The sequence below is a fragment of the Dermacentor silvarum genome, chromosome 4 (genome assembly GCF_013339745.2).
Source record: "Dermacentor silvarum isolate Dsil-2018 chromosome 4, BIME_Dsil_1.4, whole genome shotgun sequence".
NCBI lineage: Eukaryota > Metazoa > Arthropoda > Arachnida > Ixodida > Ixodidae > Dermacentor > Dermacentor silvarum.
The window spans coordinates 206,364,432-206,388,459 of NC_051157.2; the positions used below are offsets into that span (position 1 = coordinate 206,364,432).

The 24,028-nt window shown below is 49.5% G+C and overlaps 4 non-coding genes across 4 annotated transcripts; all 4 read left to right on the forward strand.

The window, feature by feature from the left end:
• The first annotated feature begins 7,458 nt into the window (after window positions 1–7,458).
• Trnal-aag (transfer RNA leucine (anticodon AAG)) lies at window positions 7,459–7,540 on the forward strand. The gene has a single exon. It is a non-coding gene; the product is annotated as a tRNA-Leu (tRNA).
• A 9,159-nt stretch (window positions 7,541–16,699) lies between these two features.
• Window positions 16,700–16,781, forward strand: Trnal-cag (transfer RNA leucine (anticodon CAG)). Its single transcript has one exon. It is a non-coding gene; the product is annotated as a tRNA-Leu (tRNA).
• Window positions 16,782–21,717: 4,936 nt separating this feature from the next.
• Window positions 21,718–21,799, forward strand: Trnal-uag (transfer RNA leucine (anticodon UAG)). Its single transcript has one exon. It is a non-coding gene; the product is annotated as a tRNA-Leu (tRNA).
• Window positions 21,800–21,871: 72 nt separating this feature from the next.
• On the forward strand, window positions 21,872–21,953 carry Trnal-aag (transfer RNA leucine (anticodon AAG)). Its single transcript has one exon. It is a non-coding gene; the product is annotated as a tRNA-Leu (tRNA).
• The last annotated feature ends 2,075 nt before the right edge of the window (window positions 21,954–24,028 follow it).

Below are 24,028 nucleotides of genomic sequence, written 5' to 3' on the forward strand. Positions count from 1 at the left end.
AGGTCTGAGAAGCTGTGGGCGGGAGAAGCGCCAACAAAACGAGCTCTCTCAGACGAGAAAAAGTACGCATGTCGGAAGGAAATCCGCCAGCTAGCTAAAGGCAATGACATCACGTCCGACAAAAACGACATCAAACAAGGGATCGTCCATCACTTCAAAGCCTTCTTAGGTCAACCACGCGAACCTAAAGATGGCTACCAGACGGAATTCCTTTCACTGATGCCAAAGCTCGATGAAGAAGTTAAGGCACGGCTAGAACATCCCATTACCCTGAGTGAGATAGAGTGCGCAATAGACGAGTTGGCCCCCGGTAAAGCACCTGGGCCTGATGGCTTAGGGGCCACTTTCTATAAAACTTTTAAGTCAGCGCTGGCTCATGTCCTCCATCTAGTTATCAGCGAAGCGTATGACCGAAAAAGATTGCCCTTGTGTTTCACAACATCGCATATCGTACTAATCCCGAAGAGTGATGATGAAAAGAAACGCTTGTTGCCTGGCTCATATCGCCTGATAACTCTAGCCAACGTTGACTATAAAATATTCACGAAAGTTTTAGCGAAACGACTGCAAAGTGTCATCAAAACATTGGTGGGCCTCACCAGACTTGTGGCATTAAAGGCCGCAGTATTACAACAAATGTACACGTGGTTCGAAGTGTGCTAGAGTGTTGCGATGCGATTGGCGTTTACGTCGCGATGATGCAGATAGATTTGGCGAAAGCCTTCGACCTCGTTTCGCACAAGGCTCTAATATGCATTCTCGAACATACGAACGTTGGCAGTGCCATAACGGAAGGCGTAACGATGGCGTACAAAGACTGCTCAACGCGAATCATTGTTAATGGGCAGCTCACCGATAGCTTTCGTGTGCTCTCGTCGGTGCGTCAAGGATGCCCGCTTTCGCCCCTTCTGTTTGCTGCGTATCTTGAGCCACTCTGTTTGGCCATTAAAAACAACGACCGCATAGCAGGCTATCGACTACAGGCAGCACACGTTAAAATATTATCGTATGCAGACGACATCGCGATTCTCTGCACAAATAAAGCCAGCATTAAAGAGGCAACTACTGTAGTCGAAAAATTTTGCGATTCAGCTGGAGCCCAGATAAATTGGGATAAAGGTTATGGCTTCTGGCATGGGGGGGGGGGGGGGGGAGTTGGGAAGACACGCCGGAGACCTTTTCTTGATTGAATTGGTCAAAGTTGCCTACACAGTACCTGGGGGTGCCTCTCGGAAGTTACCGTAAGGCCGAACCGTACTGGCTCGACCAAGCTTCGAGAGCAAAGGAAAAGGCTGACGGTTGGAGAGGAAAGCAATTGTCAATGTTTTCTAGAGCCACTGTTTGCAACCTCTTTTTAATTTCTAAGATATGGTATGTTATTAATGTGTTGTGTGCTGCGCGGGTAAGCGTACAAAAAATTCACCGCATTTTCGCTACTTTCATTTGGGCATCTAGCTGGGGGAGGACGAGTCGAACAAACTTGTTTCTCCCGGTCAAGAAAGGTGGGCTTGGTCTGGTTCACTTCTTTTTGCGACATATTGTGTCACGCTTTGTGTTTCTGCGGGATCAAAATGATCTCTTTCTTCGAACAATAGTACAAGTACGGCTGGGCAGACTTCTTCCGGGATTCGTTGTTTCGTCGGCTCAGAACATGCCGGGAACTGTGAAAGGATACCTGCGTGTGGTGGTGATGTCATATAGGATGTTAAATGTGCGTTTCTCACAGCAGTATCTGCCCACCGTTACAAAGAAAAAATTGTACAGAGATCTTGTGGACACGATGCTCCCCGTGCCTTTGTACCGCTCGCCACACCGTGGAGGCCCCGTACAGGACGTGCTAAAAAGAGTGAAGAAAATGCCAGTACGGCCATTAACTAAGTCCTTCTTCTTCCAATTACATTCAAACACACTTCCCGTTAAGACCTGGCTTCATAGCAAGGGTATTTTCATCCCCTGGAACACCAACTGCTTTTTATGTAAAAAACCAGAAACAATAGACCATGTTTTCCTAGATTGCTGGGACCCGACCTTTCACTGGGACGTTCTGCAGAGAACGCTGAAGAAGCAGTTACCCCTGGACCCATATGGGATACGCTTTTTGTCAATAGATACCTCAGAGCAAGTACCGTACGACCTCATTATGGTCCTGGGCCTCTACGCTATGTGGAAAACTCGCGTGCAATTTGAACATGCAGACTTGGTTGTAATACTGGTGCGAGAACACTTCATTGAGAGTGTTGTTTACGTGAGAGACGCTTACAATTCACTGTCTGACCCACCACAATGGATGTATGTACTCGATGAACTGGTGTCACTGAAAAGATTTTAGTGCTCTGTTGGCCAAAGTGTGGCTGGCACGTTTTATCATTTGTAACCCTTGATTTTGTACGTCGACGACGGCAATAAAGAAAAAAAAAGCGTGGCCGAGCGGTCTAAGGCGCTGGTTAAGGCACCAGTCTCCTCGGAGGCGTGAGTTCGAATCCCACCGCTGCCATATTGTGTCACTTTTTTACGTGCGCTCTTCGGCAAAAAGCGCACGCGACCGTCACTCGGCAGGAGAACAGTGGTAGCGTGGCCCATTCTGCTTCCGGCTTCCGCGATAAACGGATCGCGGGATCATGGGCTCCAGTGGAGCGGCGACAGCGGCCCTAGTTGGCCGCGGAAACAGGGTGAACTGCGAAGACGACACAGGCTATCAGATTATTTTGCTTCCCCTGCAAAAAGGACGCGTGGTGCTAAACACCGTGTTTTGCACGGTGACGTGCGAGCCAGACCCTACAGAGCTGAGGATTTTCGGGACGCTCTCGGCCCAACAGGACTGCTGCCGAAGGTGCTTGCCCTTGGGGCTTACCAGATCAACCACGTCTGGGCGGTGACCATGAACAACGTCGACGCCACGAAACGGCTGCTGGACGTCAAGGAGCTCAAGGTAAAAAGGGCGGCGCTGCATCGTGGTTGACCCACAAGACCAGCAGGTACGGCTGCGTCTTCATTGGCTGATACATGGTGTGGCTGATGAAGATGTAAGAATGGCGCTGGCGGCCTTTGGAAAGGTCTTTCAGGTCACCCGAGAGTGGTGGCGGGTACAAGGAATCAGCGACAAGGGGACGACTACCAGTTCCGTGTTGCTCAAGCTCAAGAGCGGCTTGAAGCTGGAAGACATCCCACACCAAATCAGAGTCGCTGGTGAACTGGCGCTGGTTGTCGTGCCTGGCCGCCCAATGCAGTGCTTGCGCTGCCAAGGCTGTGGTCATGTACGTCGGGAGTGCAAGGTCTCCCGGTGCTCGCAATGCCGCAGGTTTGGTCACTCGGAAGACCATTGCATACGTACGTACGCTTCTGCGACCGGGCCGGCCGAGGGCGACGACGCCGCGCAGCTAGTGATGGATGCGGTCGAGGCCGAGGAAGCGGCAAAAGGGGCAGGAGACCAGGCAACCCTAAGTGCGGCAGAAGGTGGGCTTGCACCTGCTGTCGAGGAGGGGGCCCTAGTGGTTAACAAGGATACCGAAGGAGCTGTAAAAGATACAGCCGACAAGACCAAGGAAAAAATCACAAGCAGCTCAGCAGAAGCAAGCGTGTCAATGGAGACAGGGGAAGACCTGTCGGCAAGGAATGACGCAACGTGCAGCAACGTTGGAGCCTCGGCAAAACGGCCTCTTGAACAGGCTGCAGACAACGCAGCGTACCAAGGAAGTAGCGAGGACGGGCCGCCGTCGAAGACTTCTGGGACATCTGGGGGCAGGCGCAGCAGCTACAAGCCACGTCCCAACATCACCACAGCAGAAAAAAAGACTGAGAACAAGCCACCACCGCTCTCCAGTGGTACCGGTCCACCGGGTGGCTCTGGAGGTGTCTATCGGAGTGCTAGACGCTAAAGGTAAGCACCAGGCTCCGGACCAATTTTTTCACTAGACAGCCATGGCTCCCAACCCGACGCTTAGACTGGCTACGCTAAACGTTCGAGTTCTGGCCGCCAAGCGAAAGCAAAGCCAAGTGTGTAGGCTACTGGTGGACCATGACCTTGACGTTTTAGCAGTGCAAGAGACAAAAGTGGATGGTGACGAGGAGACCCGGAGCATGGTGCAGCGGTTTACGTCGCGGTATTATGCAATAGTGAGCGACGCCATAGGGGCGTCAGCTGGTTGTGTACTGTTCATTAAGAAGTTACCGGGTCTCGCAGTGCAAGGCTTCTTTTCTTGTCCATCTGGCAGATTAGTTTTGTGCAATGTTGTTTTCAGTGGACTGGAATGGTGTGTTGTGTGCATTTATGCTCCTAATGCGTTAGAAGAACGGGCGCAATTTTTTGTTAAGTTAAAGGAGTATATGGCTGTTGATAAACATATGGTAATATTGGGTGATTTTAATTGTGTTCTGAGTACCCGAGATAGGTCAAATAAAGGTAAAAAAAGCGATAGAAGTAGGGATATCTTGGCCGAAATAATTAATGAATGCGAATTAGAGGACGTGGCTGACTGCATGATAGGGACGCGAGATGTGCGTTTCGCGCACTTTCAAGGGAACAGCCATGCGCGATTAGATCGCATTTACGTGTCGCTTGCAGCAATACCGATGTGCAACAGTTACAATGTCTGTCCTTTTCCTTCAATGATCATTGTCTAGTTAAATGTGACATAGGAAGAAAGACAAAAGGTTGCAGCTTCTCTTGGGACCTGTGGAAAGTGAATTGGAAACTGGACCACTGATGAAAGTTTCGTAGCAGCAGTGTTGGAATGCATCGCAAAAACTCCTCTTAACGGAGAGGGTAAACTTGCAGAACGATGGGAAGAGTTTAAACAACACATTAAAATAAAAGCCATCTATCGTACCGTCACACCAAACCATGACGCAAAAAAGAAAGAAAGAGAACTAAGAACAACCTAGGGGGGGGGGGGGGGGAGTTGACAGAACTGGAGTGCCAAGAGCCGGGAACATTCAAAAGTGATATACGGAATATCAAAGAGCAACTTGAACTGCATGACGAGGAACGTTATCGCGGCGCGATTGTTCGCGCTAGAGCCGAGTCCTTTGCTGTAGGGGAGACACCCACAAAAAGGGCGCTTGGACTGGAAAAGGCGCACGCACGGCGCAATCAGATTGACGTGATCGAAGCGGGTGGTCTCGAAGTTACAGGTACCGATAGCATAGCACGTGTGTTCTTTCAGCACTATGAGAATCTATTTGCACATGGGCAGGTAGACCTGGAACGCTTTAAAACGATTTTTTTAGCACGCATGCCTCAACTGAGTGATGAAACGAAAGCTACATTAGAAGCGCCGATAACTGTTTTCGAAGTGGAACACGCGATTGATAATTTGAATCCCGGCAAGTCGCCTGGCCCTGATGGGCTTTGCGCTGCGTGGTAAAAGCGGTTTAAAAAAGAATTGTCAGAAGTACTCGTAGCACTTTTTAACGAAGCGTACGATGGTAAAGTTTTACCACCGTCGTTCAGTGAATCCCACACGGTGCTGATTCCGAAGACAGAGGACGAGGACAAGCTGAAGCAAGTAACATCATATAGACCAATAGCACTCACAAATGTGGACTACAAGATTTTAATGAAAGTTCTAGCAGCTAGGCTTCAGTCAGTAATTAAAGACATAGTTGGTCCGCACCAAACGTGTGGAATTAAGGGTCGCACTATAGCTACAAATGTTCATAAGATGCGGTCCGTTCTTGAGTGTTGTGATTCCCTTGAAGCTAGTGTGGCCGTACTCCAGTTGGATCTGGAGAAGGCATTTGGTTGTGTAGCGCATGTTATTTTGTTTGCCATATTAGAACACATTAATGTCGGGGGCATCATCATGGACGGTGTAGCTCTGGCGTATCGGAATTGCTCTGCCAGACTAATTATTAACAAGGCATTGGGGGCCCCCATCAAAATCCAGCGTTCCGTTCGCCAGGGCTGCCCCATCAGTCCACTTTTGTTCTGCATTTACATTGAAACGTTATGTCTGTCAGTACTTGAAAAGAATGCTATTAACGGTTTTCGTTTACAATCGTCAGAGGTGAAATTGCTCGCATATGCAGATGATGTTGCAGTGTGTTGTATCGATTATGAAAGCATTGAAGAGTCCATTAGAGCTGTCAAAGTTTTCAGCGACGTTACAGGAAGTCGGGTAAACTGGGGAAAGTGCCTGGGATTTTGGCACGGAGTGTGGCCATCGACCCCGGACATTTTTGCCGACGTCGTGTGGCAGAAAATGCCTGTGAAATACCTGGGTGTGCCACTTGAGTCCTACAAGAATAATAATGACTACTGGCAGCAACAAGCAGATCTCTTACGTGAAAAGGCGAATGCTTGGAGGGCTAAATATCTCTCCATGTTTGCGAGGGCTACCGTGTGTAACACGTTTTTTGTGGCCAAACTGTGGTATGTGATGCAAGTTATGTATTGTTCTAGGGTAAATGTTCAGAAATTGTATAGGGTTTTAGCGATCTTTGTGTGTGGATCTACCTGGGAAAGGTGCAGTCGCACAAATTTGTTTCGGAGAGTAAACTGTGGGGGGCTTGGACTGGCACATCTCTTTCTCACAGTTAGTGAACAGGTTTTTCTTTTTTCGCGATGTAAGCGACCCATTCCTGCAAACGGTGTGCCAGGCAAGATTAGGGCGACTGTTACCCGACTATGTTATAAGCACCCATGTCTTGAGTGGTTCGGTACAAGGTTACCTTAAGGAAGTAGTAGCAAGTGTGCGATTTCTATGCGTTCGTTTTTCTAATGATTATTTGTATTCTGTTACAAAGAGAAAAATGTATAAAGACATATGTGACATAGTGTTGCCGATTCCCTTGTACAGAGCCATATACAGTGCAGGCCAAGGTCAGAACGTCCTGAAAAGAGTTAAAAGAATGCAAGTAGCGCCAAGCGTGAAATCTTTCTTTTTCTAACTGCGGACCGGGACGCTTCCAGTAAGAACTTTCCTTGAGGAGCGTGGATTTTATATGCCCTGGGGTTCTCACTGTTTTATTTGCAAACAACCGGAAACCATCGATCACGTTTTTCTTCACCGTTGGGAGGGTTTTTTTGGGGGAGGGGGGGATGATGTGCTGCAGCGGACAATGAAAAAAGAATTCCCGCTAGATACGCACGGCATCAGGTACCTTGCAATAGACAACGAAGAAGGAGTACCTTTTGATCTGATTATGTTGACTGGTCTGCAAAGTATATGGCGCTCACGAATGGCTGGCTTCTACTGTGAACCAGATAGAAGACCGGCACGGCTGTACTTTCGAGAGAGCATTGCTCGTTTAATAGAAGTGGAAAAAACAAAAGAATGCGTTTCCCCCTGGATTGCCAGCGTGGAACCCTTGGCTACACTAAAAGAATTTTAAATGACATCGCCGGTCACCACGTGACCGACGGCATCATGTGCATTACGATAACAACCTTTCTTCTAACTTTGTTTTGACGTCTCATTTGTGATGTGTGCTACGTTTTGTGTTGTAGAAAAAAAAAAAGGTAGCGTGGCCGAGCGGTCTAAGGCGCTGCTTTAAGGCACCAGTCCCCTCGGAGGCGTGGGTTCGAATCCCACCGCTGCCATAATGTGTTGCTTTTTTTTACGTGCGCTCTTCGGCAAAAAACACACGCGACCGTCACTCGGCAGGGGAAGAGTGGTAGCGTGGCTTTTCCCCTGCCGAGTGACGGTCGCGTGTGTTTTTTGCCGAAGAGCGCACGTAAAAAAAAATCACAGCACATCCACGGGGTGAATGATGATGAGTTGGCGAAGCTCCAGAGGGTATCATCGGATCTCCCGCTTAAGGGCACGCTAGCACAAACGCGTTAGAAACGTGCAGTACTTTCTAGTAAGGGGGAGCGGCCACAGCGTCTTACGCAGCCATTTACACATGCCAGAACGTGCACCGCGTTTGCCGACGCCATCACATGACTGCTGAGAGAGTATACCCCCCGTATTCATAAACGCTCCTCGACTTGAACTTGACTTGCCACCGCTTTGGGCAGCGCGTTCGAAACGCGTTGAAGGTAAGGCGGAGAGGCCACAGCGTCTTACACCAGCTTCTTACACGGGCCGTAACGCGCTAGCACAAACGCGTTATAAACGCGCTAGAAACGCGGCCTTTCGTTAATGTTGGGTATTTATTGCCATCGTGGTGCGTGTGTCCATGTCCGCTTCGTGGCGTACTCATTCTGCTCCCGGTCACTGACGCGTGCGGACGCAGGATGGTTGGCTCCGAGCGAGCTGCGACAGCGGTCGTCAACGGCCGTGGTAACCCGTCGTTTTCCGTGCCCAAGGACTACAGGATTATTTTGCCCAACGTTTCAATCAGGTGAAGCTATGAAGCGTGCAGTCATGCTGCACTGCGACATCTCAGGTCGTCCATATCGCATCGAAGACTTTCGAAAGCCCTTACAAGACGCCGGCGTCATCAAGGACGTTGCTGTAATAGGTGCCTACCAGATGTCCCACGTCTGGCTTGTTAACCTGCGGACGGATGAAGCGAAAAAGAAGCTTATAGAAGCAGGAAGGTTGGTCGTCAAGGATCGTCTTTGCATTGTCATCGACCCCAACAGGCAAGAGGTGCGTCTGAAGTTGCATTGGGTGGCTTTCGGAGGGCATTCAGTGAATACGGCGAAGTGAAAGAGGTGACCAATGACAGGTGGAAAGCGGAGGGCTTCGAATGTGCTGACTCTCTGACAAAGTTTGTGCGATTGTTTTTGAAAGAGGGTATCGCACTGGACAACATACCGCACCAGATGCGCCTGGGCAGCGGTACAGTGCTCATTGTGGCGCCAGGACGAGCCCCTCTTTGCCTTCGTTGCAAGCACACGGGTCATATACGGCGTGACTGCAGGGTACCGAAGTGCGCCGAATGTCATGCGTTTGGCCATGGACAGGAGGCATGTATTCGCAGCTACCCCAAAGCCGTGGGCAGATCTACGGTTGTAGACCAAAGTGAGCTCGTCATGGACGAGGAAGAGGCAGAGCAAGCTGCGGCACCTGCGACAGCCGACAAGAGCGGAACCGATCAGGGAGCTGACAAGGAAGTCCGCGTCTCGGGGCGGCAGACGCCGGCCATGACGGTGTCCAGAGTCGGTGAGCACCAAGAGACTGCTACAACGAACGCGGTTGGCGTTGGTCCGGTGCTCCAGAATGAGGGCCCCACGGGAGAGTACTCGGACGCGACCAGCGTCTCTCAAACGCAGCAGGCAGCAAGCACAAAGCCAGCGGTCGACGAAAGTGCTCTGGGAAATATGGACGCGGAGACAACCCCGGCAAAGCGTCGCCATGACGACGTGAGTGCGGTGTCGCAGGAGCAGCCTCTGAGACAGGTCGAAGCTTCGCTGGAAGCGAATGGGGTGACGAAGAAACCTCGCAGCGCCGTTCGGACGCGCGCGTCGTCCCTGACAAGGGGCGGCAAGGAGGTGAACTCTTAGACGCCACTATGGCGACTGCACAAAGCGTCGAGATGGGAAATGAGGGCGTCTTGCCGGCGATCTCGTCCGGCAGGAAAATTGTGTCGTTGGAAAGGTCCCTGCGCGTAGGATCAATTAATGTACGAGGATTAGCGACTAAAAGAAGGCAAAATCAGTTGTATCGTATTGCGATAGAACAAGAATTGGACATAATCGCAGTGCAGGAAACTAAAGTTCAAGGCGAGGACCAGACCGACGGCATGTTACGCCCGTTCTCGGCGCATTATAGTGTGTGCGTCAGTCATGCGGTTGGGACGTCAGGAGGGTGTCTATTATTGGTGCGTAGTTGCTTAGGTATTGTTATACAGTCTGTTATAAGCTGTCCATCGGGCCGCTTTGTAGTTTGTGACTATGTTTTTGCCGGCAATGAATGGCGCGTGTTTTGTTTGTATGCTCCAACTGACGTTGCACAGCGTCTAGATTATTTCGGCCGCATTAGTGAGTATTGTAACACTGATCGTATACTGATCCTTCTCGGCGATTTTAATTGTGTATGCTCAGCACGAGACAAAACGAGTACTACGCCGCACCGTGAGACTAGCACGATAAAGTTAATGGATATCATCAACGATTTCGCTCTGGAAGATGTGGGAGAATGTATTACCAGTGGGTATAATGTCCAATTCACGCATTTTCAAGGTTCTAGTCACGCACGCTTAGATCGTGCATATGTGTCGCTGGATATTGTGCCTCTGTGTAAGGATTATTGCGTAACACCCCTCTCCTTCACTGACCATTGCCTCGTGATGTTTAGCATTTGCAGCAAAAAAGAAAGAAAGGGAAAATTTAACTGGGATTCATGGAAAATTAATAATAAACTACTTGATGACGATGTTTTCAAAACTCTAGTACATGAGGGCATACAAGAACTGTACCGTGACAGTAATTCAGAAGCTGGGCCGAAATGGGAACTATCTAAGCAAAAAATTAAAATGAAAGCTGTAGAAAGAAGCAGCATACTTAAACATGAAGAACGTATTCACGAGAGACTGTTACGTTCAAACCTGCAAACTCTTGTCAAAGAAGAGTGTCTAACGCCTGGAACCTTTAAGGGAGATATCCGTGCGGTGAAAGAAAAATTGGAGTTGTTAGACATGGAAAGATTTCGGGGTGCAATTATAAGAGCGAGAGCAGAGAAAACGGTAATGGCCGAAAGGCCTACAAAGCGCGCACTAAGGACGGAAAAAAGTTACGCGCAACGTAATATAATTGCAGAAATAACATACAATGGTGCCTTGACAAGTGCTAAAGACGAGATTGAGAAAGCCTTTTACGAGTATTACAGTGCTCTGTTTTCTTTAGGTACGGTAGATATCGACCACTTCAAAAGTGAATTTTTGGCGTTCATGCCACAATTAGATGACGAAACAAAGGATAGATTGCAACTTTCAATCTCGGTAGGAGAGGTAGAGAAAGCAATCGAAGACCTAAATCCCGGGAAGTCCCCTGGTCCTGACCGGCTAAGTGCGGCTTTGTATAAGACCTTCACGCGAGAAATATCTCCGATATTGGGGCGCTTATTCAATGAGGCCTTTGAGTTTAAATCTCTGCCTCCTTCATTTCTCACTTCCCATACCATTTTTATTCCGAAAACGAACGATTCTATCAAACTTCGGCAGGTATCAGCCTATCATCCTATCAGTCTGACAAATGTTGATTACAAAATTTTTATGAAAATAGTGGCTAGAAGGTTGCAAAGCGTAATAAAAGAAATAGTGGGCCCGCATCAAACATGTGGAATAAAGGGCAGAAGCATCTTTACCAACATTCACAAAGCGAGGTGTGTATTAGAGCGTTGTGACGTCATGAAGGGTGCAGTTGCGATGCTCCAGATTGATTTCGAGAAGGCCTTTGACCGCGTGCGACATGACTTACTTATAACTGTCTTAGAACATGCAAATGTTGGCACAGTAATAACTGAAGCTGTTCGTATGGCGCACAGTGGTTGTAGTACTAGGCTCATTGTTAACAAAGAAGTTGGAAATCTCATCCAAGTGCGTCGCTCAGTTCGCCAAGGTTGTCCTATTTCCCCTCTCCTTTTTTGCATGTTTATTGAAAGCTTTTGCCTAAGTATTATAAACCGCAGTACAATTAGTGGCTTCAGGCTACATGCATCTGAAGTACGCATTCTGGCCTATGCAGATGATATAGGTGTTTTTTGTTCAAATCTCGAAAGTATAGCGGAGGTTATTACCATTGTAAAACGTTTTTGTCAGGTAAGCGGCAGTGCAGTCAATTGGGGAAAATGTATTGGTTTTTGGCATGGCGATTGGGATCTCACGCCACAGTTTTTCCTAAATGTGCAGTGGGTAACAACCCCGGTGAAGTATTTAGGCGTACCCTTAGAAAATTACACCGACAGTGATCCCTATTGGAGGAGACAGACAGAAGAAATCCGAGAAAAAGCCGCGAAATGGAAGGGCAGAGATTTATCAATCTTTGCTCGTGCAACGGTTTGCAATTTGCTGTTCATTAGTAAATTGTGGTATGTGTTACAAGTGCTCTACTGCTCTCGAGTGAATGTGCAGAAACTTCATCGAGTTTTTGCCGTGTTTATATGGGGATCGACATGGGAACGAACAAGTCGGACGAACCTTTTTCGGCGTGTTCGTGATGGCGGCTTAAGCTTATCGCATTTATTTCTGAGACAGCTTGTAAATCGTTTTTTGAACCTTCGAGATGTTCAGGATCCTTTCCTGCGCACAGTTTGCCAAGTACGACTGGTCAGTGCTTTGCCCAACTTTGTCATCTCTTCCAATAAAATGGAAGGTCGACTACAGGGTTACCTTAAAGAGGTTGTTGAGTCGTGCCGTTTCCTGGAGGCCCGTTTCTCGATTGAATATTTAAGCGCAGTGTCTCGTAAAAAATTGTATAACGATTTATGTGATATTGTTCTCCCAATTCCATTGTACCGGACTCATTTCTCGGGCGGAAAGTGGCGCAAGGTGCTGAAACGTGTAAAAAGCATGCCTGTGCGTCCCGGGGTGAAAACCTTCTTCTTTAAATTACATGCAGGCGTTTTGCCAGTTAAGACTTGGCTTTCTGATAAGGGATTATTAGTTCCGTGGGGTGACCACTGTTTCTTGTGCCGGAAACCTGAAACGATTGAACACGTGTTTCTGGAATGCTGGGATGGCGTGTTCTTCTGGGATGTCCTGCAAAGGACCTTAAAGAAGGATTTCCCTTTGGATGCACAGGGAATAAGGTACCTAATGGTTGATAATGAGGATGGTTTTCCATATGATATTACTATGTTAATGGCTCTGCATAGTATTTGGATGTCACGCATGGCTGTTCGCCATGCAGAGATTGATGCTCGCCCTGCAATAGAGTACTTTCGCGAGTCCCTCATTTCATTTCTCGAAATGGAAAAAGTGAAAAAGTGTGTACCCGATTGGGTGCCCCGTATGGAAGGCTTGTTACACATGAAACAGTTCTAAAATTATGCATTTGTCACTACGTGGTTGACTGTTATGCCAATGCAATAAAGAAAAAAAAAAGCTTCGTGGCGTACTGGGCTAACGCCGCGCGCTGGGAAACGAGGGGTCCCTGGTTCGATTCCGCGCTACGGACACAACTTGGGAATTTTTTTTCTCATTTTTCTCATACTGTTTACACACTACTACTACGACGACGGGGACGAAACGGGTGCCGCTATAAGGAGCTTCGCCCCTAAAAAACACCTGCACCCAGTGGTAGCGTGGCCGAGCGGATTCTACTTCCGGCTACCGCTCGGTGCGGACGCGCAATGTCTTGCTCCTCAGGGGCGGTTACAGCGGCCCAGCAGGGTCGCGGAAACAGGTTGAATGATATGACAACGCAGGAATATCAGATTATTTTGCCGCAGTTGCCTTCAGGTACGACCGTAACGACTACTGTTTTTTTTTGCACGCTGATGTAAAAGCAAGGCCCTACCGAGTCGAGCACTTCCGAGATGCTTTAGGCCGTCTGCAGCTCATGCCGGAAGTTGTGGCCCTCTGAGCCTACCAAATGAACCACGTAGGGGCGATAACATTCAAGGACGGAAAAGCCAAGCAGAAGATTTTGTCAACCCCAACCTTCAGCGTTAAGGATCATCGGTGTGTTGTGATAGACCCTTGCAACCAAGACATCAGGATAAAGCTGGACTGGCTTCTGCATACCACCCCAGACGAAGACGTGACAATCGCCCTGGCGCCTTACGGCACCATTAGTGAGATATCGAGGGAGAAGTGGCGTGTGGCAGGCTGCAATGACAAAGGTTCGCACACGCATCTAGTGTCGCTGCGCCTGAAGGCTGGCTACACCGTGGAAGACCTGCCACATCAACTCCGCGTCGGTGAGGACCATGCACTAGTGCACGTACCAGGCAGACCGCCGCTCTGCCTCCGGTGCCACGGCACCGGCCACATATGGCGCGAGTGCCGAGTTCCACGCTGCGGGCTCTGTCGTGGTTACGGCCACGACGAGACCCAGTGCGTGCGTAGTTACGCCAACGTAACAGGGGCCGGCAGAAATGACACCGTGAATGAGCACCTCATGGACCAGGCCGACGCGGAGGAAACCACCAGTGGGGGCGGTGTTCCATCAAGTTCTGGAAGCTAGCCATCAGCGGAACCGTCGTTTGAAAAAGCTGGAGAAACGAAAGACAATGAGGACGGTAAGGTCAATGACCTACAAGAGCCAACAGAAGACGACAAAGCCGTTGGAAACACAAGTGCTCCTGCGACCGCGATGGAGACCTATGAGGTCGAGCCTAACAAGGAAGAAGCTGACAAAGACGGAGGGAAAAGCGCCACTTCTGCGATCTCAAAGAGGCCGCGTGAAGGGTCTGAAGACATCGGCAACAGCGACGAAGCCTCTGCTGGGGAGCCACTCCCGAAGACGGCAGTCGTCAGAAGAAGTTTGTTTAAAGTGAAACCCAACGTGCCGCCAGACAAAAGAGCGGCACCGACAGTGCCTCCGCGTTAGCGGGGCTGCTGTCCGGAATACGGCTAAGAGGCTGAACAACGGAGGGACAAGCAGCGAGTGTCGCAAATGTGTGACGCTAAGGAAGACGCTTCGACCTCGCCTCAAACAGCGAGGCCACTTCTTGTACGGCGGCGAGAGACTAAGTCTGAGTCCGGGAATTATGAACCAATCGCAGTGCGGTCGGCTTGACCCATCGCTTTCAATGATTTCTAGATCAGCGTCAGCGTTTCGGATAGGTACGCTTAACGTAAGAGGGTTGACGGCAAGAAAGAGACAAGTCCAGTTAAAACGGCTGTTATCTGAAAATGACTTGGACATGTTATTGCTACAAGAATCAAAAATTGAGAGCGAGGAGCAGACTGACCGCATGATTGATAATCATAAAGCAAACTTTAATGTCTGCGTGTGCCATGCCGTTGGAAAGTCTGGGGGATGTGTTATCTTTTTAAAAAGGTCAGTTGGTATTATTGAAGAAAGTGTGATAACTTCACAAGACGGCAGATTAGCACTTTGTGATTTTGCTTTGCATGGTAATAAATGGCGAATTATTTGCGTATACGCACCTAATACCTGCTCCGACAGAAAATGCTTTTTTGATTACGTAGGTACTTTCTTAGAGTGTGATAGAATTGTAATGTTACTAGGCGATTTTAACTGCGTTTGCATGACCGAAGACACGGCTAATAATAAGCCCGTTCGTGATAAAAGTGCACTACAGCTTCGTGCTTTAACAGAAAACTGTGACCTTGTAGACGTTGGTGATGTTCTTCGTGGGAATCATGTGCAGTTTACGCACTTTCAGCTTCAAAGCCACGCTAGATTAGACCGTGCGTATATTTCCGCTAGTATTTTATCATTGTGTAGCAACTACATAGTTAAACACGTTAGCTTCAGTGACCATAGTCTTGTAATGTTCCAAATAGGAAATAAAAGAAAAACAACTGCATTTAACTGGGATCTATGGAAATTAAATGAAAACCTTTTGAAAGACGAAACGTTTGTTAAACTGGTGGGTCAAAAGTGTAAAGAGGCTTTGCTTATTGATACATGTTTTAGCGCGGTTTGGGAGAATTTTAAAAGTGAAGTTAAAATGGTGTGCAATTGAGAGGTCAAGCGTCATACGGTACAAAGAAAGACAAAAAGAAAACGAGCTACAAGCCACACTTGATTATCTTTTAAATGCAGATAGCACGATACCCGGATTGTTTAGAAAAGAAATTAAAGAAGTGAAAAGACAGATGGAATACATTGCGGAGGAAAGATATAAAGGCGCCGTGGTAAGGGCACGTGCGGAAATGTTCTTGGTGGGCGAAGCACCCACCAAACGCGCGCTCGCTGAAGAGGTATGCCACAAGAAATGTGATTAAAGAAATACGATATCAGGACATGGTTTCGTCAGACGAGAAGGTTATCGAAATGGCTTTTCTTGAACGGTACCGAAGATTGTTGGGCAGCGAAGTTGAAGTGCAAGATCCGTTTGTAAAAGAGTTTCTGGCGCTTATGCCCAAACTAGACGAGGACGTTAAAAACGATCTTGAAAGACCCATCACAAAATGAATGCGATAGTAACACAACAATGCCATACGAAGTAAGGTGAGCGGCTTTCGTATCAATATGAATTGTAGTAAACATGAGCTGATTAAGTAAGCAGGTGTGCTGCGGCGTAAGTAGACCCACATGAAGAGAGACTCGATGACCACGAGAAGGCGCGTGTGAAACGGTGGTGTTGATGAGAAGCGCTTCCCGTGGGCAGCGCGTGCGAAGGGACACACCTGTAGTGCTGCACTGCCGATCCGGGCAGCATTGCATGGGTAGCGTGCTTTGGAAAATGTGGCCCGACTATTACTAACGGAATGAACAAGCGTGCTGTGAGCGCGCACAAACAAACATGAATAGATCACACTGAATGACTGCAGACAACGACTGTCAAAACGCTGGCAGCGAGCCCATACGCCGCAGCGGGCCAAGGTACGTGCGGTCTATCGCTTCAACGGAAACTGAGCGGCGAATGCACGGCGCATAAAGGTCAGAACCGTGTGGAGATAAGAGACGGTGCGGACGAGCGACGAGCGGGGTTGTTGGCAGAGTAGAAGTGCGCCCCCCCCCCCCGCGCTGGCTTCCCGCTTCCTTGCTTGCGCGTGGGTGATTGGTGCGTTCGCTCTCCGTGATGGCGCGCGTCCCCGCACGCTTCCGCTCGGGCGTACGGCGCGCGGCGAAGATTTTATCTATAGGGAACCTCACGGCGACGGCGACGACGACGGCAGAAATCCGGTAGAAGTGTCCATATAATTGCTATCGCAATAAACAGAGAAAAAAGGTAGCGTGGCCGAGCGGTCTAAGGCGCTGGTTTCAGGCGCCAGTCTCCTCGGAGGCGTGGGTTCGAATCCCACCGCTGCCATATTGTGTCACTTTTTTACGTGCGCTCTTCGGCAAAAAGCGCACGCGACCGTCACTCGGCAGGAGAACAGTGGTAGCGTGGCCGAGCATTCTGCTTCCGGCCACCGAGCGTGACGGTTCGTGGGACAATGGCCTCTTCAACGGCAGCGACAGTGGCTACTTTTGGCCGCGGAAACAGGTACAGCAACGACGAAGAAATGGAATACCAGTTTATTTTGCCTCAACTGCCAAAAGGACGAATAGTGAATAACACCGTGTTTCTGCATGGTGATGTACGAGCGAGGCCTTACAAGGTCGAAGATTTTAGGGATGCCCTAACGCCTACGAGCCTGCTGCCGGGAATTGTGTGCCTTGGGGCCTACCAAGTTCATCATGTGTCGGCGGGGACCCTCAGTGATGCAGCTGGCAACGAAACGCCTGCTGGCCTTGAAAGAACTTCAGGTGAAGGGGCTGCGATGCTTGATAGTCGACCCTCAGGATCAGCAGGTGAAGCTCAGACTTCACTGGCTGCTGCACGGTGTGGCCGAGGAAGACGTCCGGACTGCATTGGCGGCCTTCGGCTAGGTAGAAGAGGTGAGTCGAGAGAAGTGGCATGTCCAAGGTGTCGCAGACAAATGTTCCACCACGAGGACTGTTCTCCTCAAGCTGAAGAGCGGCCTGAAAGTGGAAGATATTCCTCACCAGATACGTGTTGCCGGAGAGTTGGCCTTGGTGGTGGTATCCGACCGGCCGATGCCGTTCCTCCGCTGCCAAGGCACTGGGCACGTGCGGCGAGAGTGTAAGGTGCCACGCTGCTCCCGGTGCCGACGTTACGTGCACATTGACACCGAATGCGTCAAGACCTACGCTACCGCGACTGGCCCAGCCGCGAGTCAAGAGGCAGCAGAAATCGTCATGGATGTGGTCGAGACCGAAGACGCTGCTAAGGGAGCCGGAGACCTTGTGCACCCAGTGACAGGTGCCGGGTCGCTACCGGAGGGCGTTGACGCCAAGGGAAATGAAACTACGGAGCAAGTGACTGCGCCGGCACGGGTCGACGCGGAAGCTGTCCATGCAAAGGAAGGCGCAAGTGAAGACGAAGGGGACGACGACGATGCAGCGATGCAACAGGGCGAGGCCGCTAACGACGGTGACCGGGCTGCTAGTCTCGGAGCCACCTTCAAGCGTCCCCGTGATGAGGCCGAGGACAAGGACAACGCGGCAACCAGCTCCAGTGATGGGCCGCCGGCGAAATCGCCTCTTGGGAGGCGGTCGAGCTTCAAACCAAAGCCGAACGTTCCGTCCGACAGAAAACCTGGGGACAAAGCCCAGCAGGCAAACAACGGCGAGAAACCGGGCGGTCCCGGAGACGGCTAGCCGACGGCTGGTCGAGAGGGGTAAGCACCATGCTCCGGGCCTACCTCATTCTCTAGTTCATCATGGCTCCTAATCCGTCACTCAATATTGCAACTCTAAACGTTAGAGGGCTGGCGGCTAGGCGTAGGCAGAGTCAAGTCCTACGGTTGGCCACTGACCAAGACATAGACGTTCTAGCTGTCCAGGAGACCAAGGTAGACGGGGAGGAGAAGACCGGGAGCATGGTGAGGCGTTTCACGACCAGATATTATGCGGTGGTGAGCCACGCGGTAGGGACGTCAGCTGGATGCATCCTGTTTATTAAGAAGTTACCTGACCTTGTGGTTGAAAGTGTATTTTCATGTCAGTCGGGAAGAATGGTTGTTTGCGACTTTGTTTGTTGTGGAGTCGAATTCAGAGTTATGTGCATATATGCGCCAAATGTTGTAGAACAGCGTCCTTTATTTTTTCCGAATCTTTTTCAGTACATTAGCCGTGATAAGTGCATGATTTTGTTGGGGGATTTCAACTGTGTTTTGAGTGCTCGGGATCGATATAATAATGCCGGTATTCGAGATAAAAGCAGTCACATACTTTCTAAGTTGATTAGTGATAGTGAACTAGACGATGTATGTGACTGTCTGGAGGGGGAGGGGGAGGTGATGTATACACGATTTCAAGGCAGTAGTCATGCGCGGTTAGACCGCTTGTACATGTCACAAGACATGATTCCAATGTGCCACAGTTATTCTGTCGCACCTGTGTCGTTCTCAGGTCACTGCTTGGTGAAGTGTCACATAGGCATGAAGAAGAAGGAATCATCTATTAACTGGGAACTATGGAAAATGAATGCCTTACTACTAAAAGACGAGCCATTTGTAGAGGCAAAACATGAGGCCGTTATGGAAGTATGCGATGAAAGTACTGAAACCATAGCAGAGAAATGGGAATGGTTCAAACAAAAGGTAAAAATGAAAGCAATAGAAAGGTCGAGCTGCTTAAAGTTTGAGAGGGAAATGAAAGAACGAGACTTACGAAAGATACTTAATCAGCTGATAGCGCTGGAGTGCGAAGAGCCAGGGGCGTATAAGCAAGATATGCGAACCATCAAAGAAAAAATCGAACAGTTGGACAAAGAACGCTATCAAGGTGCGATTGTGCGCGCAAGAGCAAACGCATTAGTAGCGGGAGAGACGCCCACCAAAAGGGCACTAGGACTTGAAAAAGCTCATGGTCGACGTAATCATGTCGATAAGATCTCGTGGAATGGCACACTCGTCGACGATAATAAGAGCATAGGCCGAGCGTTTTTAGAGTATTACCAGTCACTGTTTGCATATCAAGAAGCCAATGTAGATGAGTTCAAAAGGATCTTTCTCAGTCGCATGCCGCGATTGAGTGACGACACGAAGGACCGATTAGAAGGGACTATAAGAGAACACGAAGTCGAAAAAGCAATAAATGATTTGAACAATGGCAAATCACCCGGACCTGACTGTCTGAGCGCGTGTTTTTATAAAGCCTTCAAGAAAGAACTGTCGCCGGTGCTAACAGACCTGTTTAACGCAGCGTATGTGAACAAAGCTTTGCCGCCTTCTTTTGGTAAAGCGCATACCATCTTGATACCTAAGAGTGACAAAGCGGAGAAAGTTAGGATCGTGACATCTTATAGGCCGATATCTTTAACCAATGTCGACTATAAGATTTTCATGAAGGTTTTGGCAGCCAGACTTCAAGGCGTCATCGAAGAAATAGTCGCAGACCACCAAACGTGTGGGATCAAAGGGAGGTCAATTTTTTCGAATATTCACACGATGCGGTGCGTGCTCGAGTGCTGTGACATCACTTACGATGGCGTCGCAGTGCTCCAGCTTGACCTAGAGAAAGCGTTTGACTGTGTGTCTCATGATGTTTTGTTTGCCATTCTGGATCACGTTAATGTAGGTGCCATCATCACGTGGCATTGGCGTATCAGAACTGCACAACACGCTTAATTGTGAATAAATCATTGGGGGCCCCCATTAACGTCATGCGTTCTGTGCGTCAAGGCTGCCCCCTCAGTCCTCTTTTGTTTGCAGTTTACATTGAAACGATGTGTTTGGCGATAACTGAGAACGATCAAATACGCGGTTATAGCTTGGAAGCCATAGAAGTCAAGCTCCTAGCATATGCCGATGATATCGCCGTGTGTTGTACAAACACACAAAGCGTAACGGAAACAATACTCGTGGTGAAAGAGTTTTGTGATGTAACGGGCAGTAAAGTGAACTAGGGTAAGTCCCTCGGTTTGTGGCACGGAGAGTGGTCCTCGGCCCCGGACAACCTTGCGAATGTGAGCTGGGTGAAAACCCCTACCAAGTATCTCGGTGTTCCCTTGGATAGCTACAAACAGAGCGAGGAATACTGGACGAACCAAATAAAAGAAACAAGAGAAAAAGCAGACAGGTGGATAGGCATCAACCTGTCCATTTTCGCAAGGGCAACTGTATGTAATTTGTTTTTCATTACGAAGTTGTGGTACGTCATGCAGACGTTGTTTTGTTCAAGGGTAAATGTGCTGAGGTTGCACAGAGTGTTCGCCGTTTTTATCTGGGACTCTAACTGGGAAAGATGTAGCCGAACAAATCTGTTCAGGCGGGTGAAGGAAGGTGGCCTGGGCTTGGCGCATCTTTTTGTACGACAGCTTGTCAATATATTTAGTTTTTTCGAGATGTGCGTGATCCTTTTCTGCGTACGGCATTAGAGCTCAGATTAAGAGCTGCGCTGCCGGCACTCATTGTTAGTACCAATAGTATGCCAGGAACGATTCGCGGCTATCTTAAAGAAGTAGTCGACAGTGTGCGCTTTCTTTCTGTGCGTTTTCTTTCGATTATTTTTCTGCCGTGAAAATAAAGACATTATATGAAGATGTATGCGATATTATATTTCTAGTGCCATTGTAAAGAGCGATATACAGTGGAGGACCAGGACAGGATGTCCTTAAACGGGTGAAAAGAATGGAGGTGCCTACTGGGGCAAAAACATTCTTTTTTAGGCTACACACAGGAACACTGTCAGTGAAGAAATTCATGGAAGAACGCGGCTTGCTTGTACCATGGGGCCCACACTGCTTGATTTGCAAGCAACCTGAAACTGTAGATCATGTGTTTTTGCATTGCTGGGAAGGGGTGTACTTCTGGGACGTCCTAAAACGGACAATCAAGAAGGAGTTTCCGTTGAATCCGCATGGGATCAGGTACTTACCGATTGAGAATGAGGACGGGGTTCCGTACGACCTAATTATGCTCAATGGCCTCCACTGTTTGTGGCGGGCACGAATGGCTGGGTACCATTGCGACCCAGATGCTAGGCCTGCTCGTATTTATTTTCGGGAAAGTATGTCTCGTTTTATTGAAATTAAGAAAATTCAAGATTGTGTACCCGATTGGCTGTCGAGGATAGAACCTCTGACAGCTTTAAAAGAATTTTAGTTTGACAACTCCAGTCCATGTTGGGCGGATGGCTTTCATGTTTTTCAGTATGTTCTGTAGGTGTTCTTTTTGTGATGTCTGTTTCTATACTGTGTGCATTGTACATTGTCAAAGACCGGCAATAAAAAAAAAGGTAGCGTGTCCGAGCGGTGTAAGGCGCTGGTTTTAGGCACCAGTCTCCTCGGAGGCGTGGGTTCGAATCCCACCGCTGCCATATTGTGTTGCTTTTTTTACGTGCGCTCTTCGGCAAAAAGCGCACGCGACCGTCACTCGGCAGGGGAACAGTGGTAGCGTGGCCGAGCGGTCTAAGGCGCTGGTTTAAGGCACCAGTCTCCTCGGAGGCGTGGGTTCGAATCCCACCGCTGCCATATTGTGTCACTTTTTACGTGCGCTCTTGGGCAAAAAGCGCACGCGACCGTCACTCGGCAGGGGAACAGTGGTAGCGTGGCCGAGCGGGATTCCACTTCCGGCCGCGAAAGCCTACGGACGTGTGTATCATGTGCTCCCAAGGAGCGGTGGTTGCGGCTACTAACAGCCGCGGTAACAGGATGGACGGAACGGATGCCGAATGATACGAAATTATTTTGCCTACACTGCCTTCAGGTCGTAGTGTTTTCAACACTTTATTTTTGCATGCGGATGTTCGTGCGAGGCCCTACCGAGTCGAACTTTTCCGGGATACGTTGGCACGTCTGGAATTGCTCCCCGACGTGATAGCGTTGGGGCTTATCAGATGAGCCACGTGTGAGCGGTGACCTTCAAGAGCACAGAGGGCATGAAGAAAGCTTTGGCTTGTGGCGAAATGAAAGTGAAGGGCCAACGATGTTTGGTTATCGACCCGACGAACCAGAACGTACGTCTCAAGCTTCATTGGCTTCTGTTTAACGTGGCGGACGAAGATGTGCGTGTAGCGCTTGCCCCGTACGGGAAAGTGACCGACGTCTCTAAGGAAAAGTGGAGGGTTCAAGGAATCTAGGACAAGGGGTCGACGACGCGTCTCGTGCGCCTCAAGCTCCATAATGGAATTAAGGTAGACGACCTTCCACACCAGCTGCGCGTCGTCGGTGACATGGCCCTGCTTGTCGCGCCGGGAAGAGCGCCACTATGCCTGCGGTGTCATAGCAAGGGCCATATCCGACGTGAGTGCCGAGTTCCTCGCTGCACGCACTGCCGGTGTTTTGGACACAAAGAAAGTGAGTGCATGAAGACGTACGCAAGTGTCGCAGGGCCAGTTGGAGGAGATGACACCGCAGAACTCGTCATGGACGAGGCCGACGCTGAGGAAGCCGCAAGCGAAGCCACGCCGAAGGTCGAGGCGCATGATGCGGCAACGTTAGCCCCTCCCGACAAGCTGCAGGATACAAGCACCAACGACGAAAGCCCAAAAGTGACCGACACAGTAGGTGACGCCACGGGCGCCGTCAAAGTGCACGACGTCCCAGCGCAGTCGCCGTCATGCGAAGAGCCGGCCGTCATGGACGTAAACGAGGCAGCAAGCGGCGCCACTGTCAGCAAGCGCGGCCACGATGCGACGTTGGACGAGAATGAAGCCCTGATTGCAGGGAACTCCGATGGACCGCCGCCAAAGGCGGCCATCACCCGGCGGTCACTGATCAGACCGCGGCCGAATATACCACCAGGACCGTAAGGCGGCAGGCACGCCGCCGACGTAGCCGCGAGCTCGTGTGCCTCGCGGTATCTCTTCTAGTTATCTACAAGACCAAGCCAACCCCAAGGGACGATGGAGAACAACGATAAGGACACGAACTGCGCCTTCCGAAGGCTGCCCAGGCAGCTACGGAAGGTTCGTGCAAGAGGCCAAGGCAGCACTGACCCCAGACGCATGAGGTGGGTGCCATGCGGTCCGTTTGTTCTTCACAAATTACAATGATGGCCCAAAACACTGCACTCCGTCTTGCTACCCTAAATGTTCGCGGTCTTTGTGCCAGAAAGCGGCAATACCAGCTTAGGCGGCTTTTCTCGGAAACAGATATTGATATAGCGGCGGTGCCGGAAACTAAGATAGAAGTGAAGAACAGACGGATCGCATGGTGCTACAGTTCCGCAATAGATACAATGTTTGCGTATCACATGCTGTTGGTACTTCCGCGGGGTGCGCTATTTTCATTAGAAATAATTTGGGAGTCGTAGAAGAGAATGTTTTTCCTGTCAAAGTGGGAGACTGCTTTTTGTGGATTTTTGCTTTTCGGGCGTAGGTTGGCGGGTGATATGTGTGTACGCCCCCAACATAGAAAGTGAGCGGTTGTCCTTTTTTGAAAGTGTAGGCCAGCATTTACAGTGTGACAGGAAAGTCGTGTTGCTCGGAGATTTCAATTGTGTATGTTTTGCTGCTGATCGAGTGAAACAGCTTCCAGTGCGTGACAAAAGTGCTTTACATTTAAGTACACTCGTGCAAGATGCTAACCTAGAAGACGTTTTTTGG